The sequence below is a fragment of the Lactuca saligna genome, chromosome 8, assembly GCF_052625555.1.
Source record: "Lactuca saligna cultivar CGN05327 chromosome 8, ASM5262555v1, whole genome shotgun sequence".
NCBI lineage: Eukaryota > Viridiplantae > Streptophyta > Magnoliopsida > Asterales > Asteraceae > Lactuca > Lactuca saligna.
The window spans coordinates 121972554-121981419 of record NC_136424.1 but is presented as its reverse complement, the minus strand read 5'-3'; positions in this window follow the sequence as shown (position 1 = coordinate 121981419).

The window sequence follows — 8866 nt, the reverse complement described above, 5'->3', positions numbered from 1 at the left end:
AGAGATATTTATCCTATGTTATAGGCGGAGGCTAGTTTGAGATTTCCATGTGCGAGATTATTACTTGTAAGGTTTCGAGGTAGGTCTTCTCACTATACTATAAGTGGTGATCTATGTGTGACCAGAGTATCCTATGTGCTTATATTGAGTGTTGTGATATCCTGAATTATGTCTTTGTAATTTATGTCGTATATTATGTTGAGCTTACAGAGTTAGGAACGGAGGGTCCATCGGAGTTGTGGGACCGGAGGGATCCAATGAGACACATTGACCGGAGGGTCTTATAGTGATATAGCCTCGAGTGGCTAATGAGTTGTGTGTATGGTATTTTAGGGAACTCACTAAGATTCGTGCTTACTGTGTTATGTGTTATGTGTTTCAGGTTTTTATCCGAATCGCGAGATGATGCCGACTTGATTGTACACACCAGAGAAGCAGCTATATTTATGTAAACCGCGTTGTGAGAATTATGTGATTTTAAACGAAAATTTTGTTTGAAAATTTACGGTGTTACAAGTTGGTATTAAAGCCTTGGTATGAGGGATTCGGATGCACCTTCAGATAAGTCTGGACTCAAACTAAGGATTTGAAAAATGTCTTAAAAAAGAAAAGATTTTGCTATAACGAGTAAGAGTTTCTAAGAGAAAAACAAGAAGGAGCAGTGTGTATAATCAGCCAGAGACCGCACGATGATTTCCAAAAATTCCAAAAATTATTTACTTTATGGGATATTATTTATGCATGCTAAAGGATAGGCTAGGTACTTCATGTTGGGCTTGAGATGCCTGATTTGTGATGCCTTAGCCTAGGGATTTTTGTTATCAGTTATGTGCCTTGAGTATGTGTTGAGTAAGAGTATCTAGTGGGAATCATTTAGAGAGGGAGTTCTAAGTCAAGGGATAACCTAGGAGAAATACCTAGATGAGGATTTGAGGAGTCTACTGAGAGGAGTAATTAGATACCATGAGAGGTGATATAGCCTGAGTTCAGTGATGCCTTTGAGTTGTGAGTAGAGCAAGTGAAGTTGGGTGCTCGAGTAATGTGTGAGTCTTGGTGGAGGTTATTCGATGCATGAATGATGCTTGCTTTGTGCTTTTTAGAATACTTGATAATGGGATTCAACTATTGAGTGAATATGATGATATTCAGGTGGTAGATGGTTGGCATTATAAGGAGTTCTTCAGCAGCTCATGGCAGAGAAGTGTGAGAACCTAGGAATATCCTAAGGAGTGTCTGTAGTCAGAAGAGTATGCTGATAGAGGAGGATATTCACTGGGTAGTGACAGAGTATATCTGGATTGGCGATCGAGATCAGTTGGGTAGCTACTTAGGAAATCTAGGACGATCCCTGTGGAAAGTATGGGTAGATGTGGCAGGTAGTATGGGCCCATACTATTGAAAGAAGAGGTCCCATACTCGAAATAGGTAGAGTTCTAGAGGTTCTATATAGCATATTGAGAGGAGATAACATGGTTCGGGTACCATGGGTCATGGCAGACCGAGAGGTGATCACATGGTTCAAGTACCATGATTCGTGGAGTTAGTTCTTCTGGTTTTACTAGTTCTCTCATTGAGATTGATTAGACTAAGATCAGATGTGATAGAGTGTGTGGGTAGAGGGCTATGTTCAACGAGTTTCAATGGAGCATACCTTGAGAGGCAAATTGATTTAGTTTTTGAGAGATTTTTGGTGAGATTCTAGTTGGAGTCGTAAGACTCAATGAGGTGTAGAGATGGTGCCTTGCCTTATGGAGGATTGTGGTCTGAGTTGAGCGATCAATCGATAGTGGAGATGCCACTTTCTATGAACAAAGTTGTGCTATTTTCGGTGAGAAGCAAAAGAGATATTGAGCTTCCGGTTTCTGAACTTGGAGGTAAACCCTATGGGGTAGTGTTGGTTACGATCCTTCACCAGAGTATCGAGGCAGTATGTTTGCTACAAGGTAATAATATAGCATGGGACGTTCATCAGTAGGAACTGAGATGGTCAAGGACAAGGATATACCCTATTTGAGTATTGTAGGGCATATGCTAGCAGCAGTGTCGGGTGGTCAAGAGGAGTATATTGAGGCGGTGGGCCTCATTATCTATGATGGATATCGAGTGTAGGATTGAGGTCTCTACTATCATAATAATTCTAATGAGGGGACGTTAGTTGGGGAGTCGAAGATAAGGAGTGTGATAGTTCATGAATTTCAGACTAAGATTCGTGGCTACTACGGAACAGTTGAGATGTCTAGTAGTGTGTTAGTATGAGATTTGAATGACACGTTGGGAGGCTTGTTAAGGAATAAGAGGCAAGATGTGTGATAGTGCATTATCTTTAGATTGAGAGTCAAGATTGTTTTGGAACAGTCGGGGTATCCGATGGTGTGTCGGTCTGGGGCATTCAAGATGACGAGAGGCAGCCACGTTGAGAGGATTCTGAGGTTTTTTCCTGAGATATGGGATATTTGGATTTGCTTGGTTTCCATCGGGAAGACCATTGAATGATTGTGAGGTTCATTTCAAGAGTCAAGTGTGATATACCTGGTGAAATAGTCATTGGAGTAGGCCGTTTGTATGCCTACAGTGATGGTTCGAACCCTCAGTGGGGGAGATTCAAGTCTTTTATTGAAAGGATCAGAGATTGTTCAGGGGAGGTTAGAGAAACGACTATAGAGACTTACGGTACGAATACATGAGACCAGGGTTATTGGTGGTCGAGGCGAGGTGTAGAGCGAGGTAATGCATGATGTATGTGTTCAGGACAGGATGAGTGTCTCCACGACATGTGGTCGTGGGTCGGAGACCTTGTGGTGATTAGAAATTCTTCAAGGTTGTAATGGTAAATTCGAGATAGTGGGCTCGATGGATAGCTTCACCGGTTAAGAATTTCGGGCTTAACGTATGGATTGTTATATGCACTTGGGAAAGGGTAGAAGTTGATTGGGAAAACAACTTCAGGGTTGGTATGAGTATTATTGCATAGTTTTTGAGTAATTGAGGAGGGAGTTTCGGATTGTCGTCAACGTGTTTAGTGTCATTAGGGATTCCTCCGTGTTTCAATTAAGAGTTGTGATATTCCAAAGTTATGGGTTGTGTAACATAAAGATCAGCTGTGAGATTATGAAATGATGCATTGCGGTGTCTGAGTATCATAACGTAATTAGGAGATCAGTAGTTGAGGCAAGACATTGTGAGGTTCTATGATGGTGTATCGGGGTATCCGAGTATGATACCCTGAATTTCAAATTATTTTGACACTTGAGTCATGAGATGGCGAGTAGAATATCAAGTGACTACGGTTCCAGTAGGAGCCCTTCGGCTAACTGTCATCAAGTGGAAGCATCTAAGAGTATAAATTACAGCCAGAAAAAAGTGTTGGTCATGACGGTTGTCGTCAAGAGTGGTAATGTTTAACCTGGGTGGGTGGTGTACCTATCTACGTTGAGCCGTGGAGTATTCGATAGTAAACTAAGAGGAGTAATGACTCAAGGAGGAAATTATTGAGTGATTAGAGGGTGAGTGCATCCGAGTTGGAGTAATCACTTCGGATTATCTGGGGAAAACCATAGAGTGAGCCCATGGCGAGTTGGTAAGAGAGAGTGTTGTCTTACTACGGGGTGTCATGGTCTTCACCAGTTAGCGAGAGAGTGTTGTGATACTGTGGGGAGCAATAGTATTCTTGAGTCAGTGAGAGAGTGTCGTAGGCCTGCGAGGAGTCGTAGCCTTCACGAGTTAGTGTGAGGGAATGTTATGATACTATGGGGAGTCGTATTATTCGCCAATCGGCGCATGACACATAAGAGTTTTTAGGATTAGGTAGCCTTATTCTTTGAGTTATGAGAACCTAGTGGTCAGACCAAGGGCAAGATTGGGGTATCCATATTTGTCAGGGATCATTATATTCTGTGGTTATCACAATCGAGAGGAAATGGAGGAGTGATGCATGCATGGGTTGCGGGTCATGGGTCATGATTTAAGTGTTTCATTGGGACGAGTGGTCCTAATTCAGTGGTGGAACAGACTCTCAAGTTTGAGTATGGCTTTGCTGGTATATTGAGTAGGCAAATGAAATTCCGAATTTAGAGATGGGTTTCATTTTGAGGGGTATTGTGTGTCATCTGAAGTATTAGACTTGTGTGGGTCAGTTTGCTATAAGGGAAGGACCATGAGACGCATGGAACTAATGAGTAGTAGATGACAAGGGTCGGGGGTAAAACAATTTTCGTTGGGATTGTAGTATTTGCTTGAGGTAAAGCGAACTTTGTGGCTTGTATGCCACAATGGGCCGAGATAATTGTTGAGAGAAGGAAGTTAGTGAGACATTTTGGGGCATGCAAAGGGTAACCTTTAGATGTTCAATTGTGGGGTCGGGAGTTGAGCTTGTATGCCACAATGGGCCAAGGGAGTTGGGGCTTATGGTTGTTCGATTTCAGAGGATACTTCTGAGCAAGCATGATCATTTTCTTGTGTCTGAGGACATGGTGTTAATAGTCCTTTGTTCAGATGGGTTTCGATTCCAGTGTAGTGGATGGGTTTCTGATGTAATGTGACCCTTTCGTTCCTTTGGAGTATAGACTAGATCGAGTAGTATATCTATTATGAGTGATTGGTAGAAAATTATTGGCCATGGACTCGATGCTATCAAGTCGCAGCAAGAGAATTAGAGGGCCAGTCAGTTATTTGGGTCTATTATTGTAGGACTGATAAGCATGGTGATATTGTGCAAGGGCGGTCTGGCAGGGAGACTGAGCACTAGAGTTTTCCAGGTTCTAGAGAATCAGATCGGATATCGTAGCGACAGACGATTCTATGCTTATTCGAGATTGGGAGATACTGTTTGGGTTTAGGTGTCCATGGAGGAAGATAGTTGTGTGGTATAAGATCCTTTTGGTGGTGTTTGCGAGTTTCTAGGTTTGATCTATGTGTTGTGGAGGAGAGATTTTGTGACAACTCGAAATTTTCATTCGGTCAAACCCTAAAAGTCAATCACATCGATTAATAAGTCAATTACATTATTACTTATTTTTATCAAATTTAAATTTCGTTTGATTATTTTAATATTATTCTTTAAACGAACGGGTGAAAGGAATTGTCATCTCGAGTCTTGAAATTTCAAAGCCGCAAACACCTCGTGTCTTAGACATTCACGGCCAAACTTTTATGTTTGGGCCGAAAAATCTTCCAAAAAATGTAAACTCATGCTTAAACATGAGTTTACTCCCCAAATCACCACACTTCTAATTTCCACCCTAAAAGAGTAAACTCCAAACTCTCTCAAGTATCATCCCGTTTTTCACCCGATTTCCTGAAAACGTAAGTGTTTCTCGACTTGATTAGTTGCTATAACATCACATCTAGTGATTATACATCCTTTAATCCATCCATTTCTATGTTTTGACTAGTTTTTCAAAACACCAAGAACACCAAGAACACACACTATTGTTCTTGGACTTTTAGTTCACTACAAGCTCCCACAAAGTAAGTACTTCAATCCATGAGTCATTTAAAGCTTGAAATACATATTAATACCAAGGAAATGTCCCAAGAACACCAAGAACAAGGTGTTAACGGTTTTGGGAGGCTCCCAAAACCGTAAACACCAAATAAAGTGCAAAGTGGTGCCTTAGGGTGCCTAGATGCTTCACAATGCCTAAGGGACTTGTCTAGATTCATCCTTGATGATTTTATCACCCAAAAAGCACCAAAACCGTAAATTTTTATGTGTTTATGGTTTGGGGATCTCCCAAAACCGTAAACACCCCAAAAGGTGTATAAAAGTCCCATAAAAGTCCCATGGTTCTTCCTTATGTCTAAATCTAACCTACACTATTGCTATGATTGAGCTAAGGACTTGAAAACACCCAAACACCATAAACTTGAGTTTAAGGTAGTAAACTCATGAGTTTAAGGTAGTAAACTAAAAGGAAAATGGTAAAGGGACCGTAAAGTCCATTTAGGAGTGAAATGGTGCCCTAGATCCTTCCAAAGGCTTAACCACCAAGTAGAAATGCTTCAAAGGACTTGTAAAACCTCAAAACAACATATGGTCATAAAGTGTAGAGTTTTCGACCGTAAACCCTTGAGTTTACTTTCATAAAATCTTTGGGTAATGGTCATGAAAATTGTAAACTCCAAGGGAGTTTACCCTTGATCCCCAAACACACTAGCCTTTCCCTACAACACTTAAATGCAACCCTTGAGTCTTATAACACTTATATAAGGTGTTTAGCATGTCCTACAATGTCTTAACCTTGTTTATTAGTTGTTTAAAGACTAATAGTATACATATATGTTATATTATATGTTAACTAGGATCATAGAGTGTGTTCAACACATCACTTGACACCTACCCATCCTACCTCTTTAGTTCATCCGTACCACTCACAACAGTTGAGTTCATACCCCTAAATTAACCTTTTAAATTTTTTCAAAATGTTTATAAATACTTTAATGGGGGGGGGATACAAGTAAAGTTACGATAGTTATTATCTCAATCACATGTGATTAATAACTATCCACAAGTGAATCTCTTACTTTCAAACTGTTTTACCAAACTGTTTTACTTCAAATTGTCTTAAAAACTATTTTACATATCAAATGCTTTTATGAAACTTCTTTTATACTTTTATATTATCAATTTCATGTCTATGTATGTATAGTTATATAAGCAATGTTTAAAAGGCTTAGGAAGGCCTATCTGCCCTATTTCCTTTTCGCTCTTGAGATGTGGTCTGGTGGGATATCGGGTACATATATAGTAATAAAGGTTCTTCCAGTTCATTCAGTACCCTTGGGTAGCAAGGGTATACTTCCATGTTCATACGTACAAGTTACATTACTATAAGCTACTATTTGGGTAGTTTAGGAAGACACTAGAACTATTATTAGAACACGATATCATACAATGAGTCAGTTCATTCATGAGTCAATACTTGCTAGATAGTGAGAGAACACAGGTTACAGCTAGCATACGCAGAACATTACAGCACATTACTATACATTTACATGAGTACATTTATATGATTGCATTTACATGAGTACATTTACATGAGTATAATTACATGATTACATTTACATAAGTACATTTACATGATTACATTTACATGAGTACGTTTACATAGATAATATATGACGAGTTATCATTACATTTTATATGTATAGATTATGTTATATAATCCTCATTCTTATCTTTACCTTGTGATACAATCACATAATCGACGAGATAGGTTGGATTTAATATCCTAGTACCAAAGGATACTTTGTGGGACTAACCATTCCTATAGCCATTGTTAGCTACAGAGGATAATGAACATCTACAGATGCCTACGGTTGATACCATTACATGTATACTTTAATGGATTAACTATTCCTACACCCAGCTGTTAGCAACAGAGGTAAATGTACATCTACGGATGTCTTAAGTTAACACTGTTAGTTACCCTAGTACTAAAGGGTAATACTTAGGTTATTTATATTATTACCTTTATCTTGTGACTCATTCACATAATCATTGAGGTGAATTATATTTAAGTATCCTAGTATCAAAGGATACAATTTCTTATAATAATAATAATGATAGTATCTCAGTTGGGTCTTGGTAGAAGGCTACATTCAGAGCAGTTAGGTCTTGTTTGAAGGCTACATTCAGACCAGTTACGTCTTGGTAGAAGGCTACATTCAGAACAGTTAGGTCTTGGTAGAAGACTCCCTTTTATAATAGTAGGAATCATAGGGATTTCTAGGGTTTTTCAAACGTTTACAGTTTTTCTACAAACATTTTCATACTTATACGAGCTTCCTTTTAAAACAATTTCAAGTCTTTCATTATAAGTTTTACAAATTAAGACACATTAATACTTATGATCTCACCAGCTTTAAAGCTGATACTCACTTTCAAAATAACTTGTATCCTCAAGCCAACGATAGACAGGTACCGATGCAAGGCTTAGAGAAGATTGAGCTCGATCAAGACTCATCTATCATTTTGATTATACTTTGGTGTCTATTATAATTTGACAGAACACAGTTGTATTAAAATTATATTATTAACGCAATGGATGATATTGTTGCTTGTTACTACTTTTCATTGTTGTGATACTGTACATGACGTCCTCTGCCCCAGAACGTTACCGCCGTTCATGGTTTTGGGGTGTGACAGATTTCTTAGGAGAAATCTAATTCAAGTGGGGGAGAATTAAAACATCTGGATTTTCAGGTATATCATGGTAAGAGTAAATTATAAGATTTATTGGGCGACTCGACGAGTTGTGAGTCCAACTCATCGAGTAGAGTCCAGTTATCCAAATGGGTTTAATGAACGGACTCGAAGAGTCAGTGTGCCGACTCGCCGAGTAGGTGTTGTGTAGTGAAACCATAAATCCCCAGGTTTGGGGCCTATATAAAGGAACTTATAGCCTCATTTGCAGCTCATGAGTTGCACAACATCACTAAGAGAAACCATAGTCACCTTTTTGAGCTAAAAGAGAGAATGTTGAGCTTATATTGAGTGTTTTGGTACATCTTTAGAGGGGAAGAGATGGAATTCAAGCAAGGAATGAGAAGAGGCTATTAGATATGTTGCTTGTCATCGAAGAGCTTCTGTAAAAGGTGAAAAGTTCATACCTTTATCATTCTTATGGATAGATCTCTTGATATTGGAAGGTTAGGGTTTATGCAACCTTTATTTAGGGTTTTGAGCTTGCAGAGTCGTATTGAGGTTTAGACCTCAGATCTGGACCTTGTTAGGTCCCTAGTGTCCAAAGGTTCCAACTTTATTCACCTATATGAAGGATATTGTGCTTGACACATTGTGAGATCATGTTTTGGTATGTTGGAGCAAAAACTACCATGCATGAATGTAAAGATTAAAGATGTAAAT